Source organism: Gavialis gangeticus, unplaced genomic scaffold, assembly GCF_001723915.1.
Source record: "Gavialis gangeticus isolate Ggan-Ray unplaced genomic scaffold, GavGan_comp1, whole genome shotgun sequence".
NCBI classification, from domain to species: domain Eukaryota; kingdom Metazoa; phylum Chordata; order Crocodylia; family Gavialidae; genus Gavialis; species Gavialis gangeticus.
The window spans coordinates 71991218-71992700 of NW_017729022.1; positions in this window are offsets into that span (position 1 = coordinate 71991218).

Here is a 1483-nt window from a genome sequence, read left to right on the forward strand (position 1 = left end):
CACGTGCTGCGGTGTGGGGCAAAATGCCCCTCTTTGAGCAAACTGCTTGTTACCCACTCTTCCCATCTCCCAGCATGCTGGAGAAACTGTGATGGACCTAGAGGTGGGGAGACACTCTAGCTGGCAACCAGAGCACCTCCTTGGAGGACCGGCTGCCTTTTTAACTACATTTTTTTATATATATCTATATCAAATTTTGGCTGCAAATGTGTTAGAATATGGTAAACAATTTCAAATACTAAAAGCTCATCCAGTGTCACTACATCTGAGAAAAAAATATTCAGAACTCAGTACAAACAAATATTTTGAACAAATTGTGGCCCAATCACAAGCAAAGTTGTGCTAAGTGATTTTTGTGTTTACGAAAAGGCACATTTTTACATAATTTCAACACAAAATTTGGTGGGGTGGGGGAGGAGGAGGGAAGACTGTGGCTTGGGACGAGTTTTACTTTATATTCTTTTGGAGCAACCAAAACTCAAAGTAAAATGAACAGGGCAATTGAACAGAACCACATGAACCAAAACAAAAGGTTTGAATGGAATGTTATAGTTTTTATGTCTACCAGTCTATAAATTTATATAGGTCCTTTCACAAAAATAGTTTTTCAGCAACATGTTTAGTAGGATTTTTTAAGTCTGTTTTTTACTAGTGAGACCTTTACTGGCATACTGTATGCAGTTCTGTTGTCCATACTTCAAAATAGATGCTAATTTGTAGGGCTGTGCAAAGCAGCTATGTTTCATTTCAGTTTCAGATTCAGCCACTTTGGAGGGATAGTGATTTGTTTCAGTGTTTCAGATCACTGTTCTGTTTCAATTTGACTGAATCTGTTTCATAGTTTTGATGTTGTTTCAGTGATTCGGCCATAGACTATAATGGGGAATCAATAAAATGTCTATAACTTTGTCATGTATTGCTGATTCAGAAGGAAATTGCAGGGATGGTAGCTCCTGCTGAGGCTACGATGCCTGCTAAGTTTCAAGGAGATAGGTGCAGGGGGTTTTGTGAAACTGCACCTCAAACTGTTCAAAGCAAAACTCATGTCATGTGTGTGTTTAGGCAGAGCAGGATGAAAACAGCAGGGATGGTAGCCTGTAACTGGGCCAACTACCCATTGCTCTTTTGCCAGATATGCCTTGATGGAAAACTGATTCAGATGTTTCCCAGGCAGGAGGCTGCCCACTGAGGTGTCTTGGGATGACATCCTTTCCACAGCTCCGTACCTGTCCTACACTGAGGCCCATGCCTTGCACATTGGATCCTTCATCCCCTCCAGCACAGGGGGAATGTACCTGGGGAGTCAGATGTCAAGCAGGTTATAGTGTGTCATAAAATCCAATGTCTATATTGAGTCCATGAATTTTTGTATCCAGGAAGTTGATGAAGTGAAGTTCATAGGCTCGTCTGTGAAAAACAGTTTGTAAATTCAAACAAGCACTGAACCTCACTAACCTCATCACCAGAAGCAAACTTCTTACAG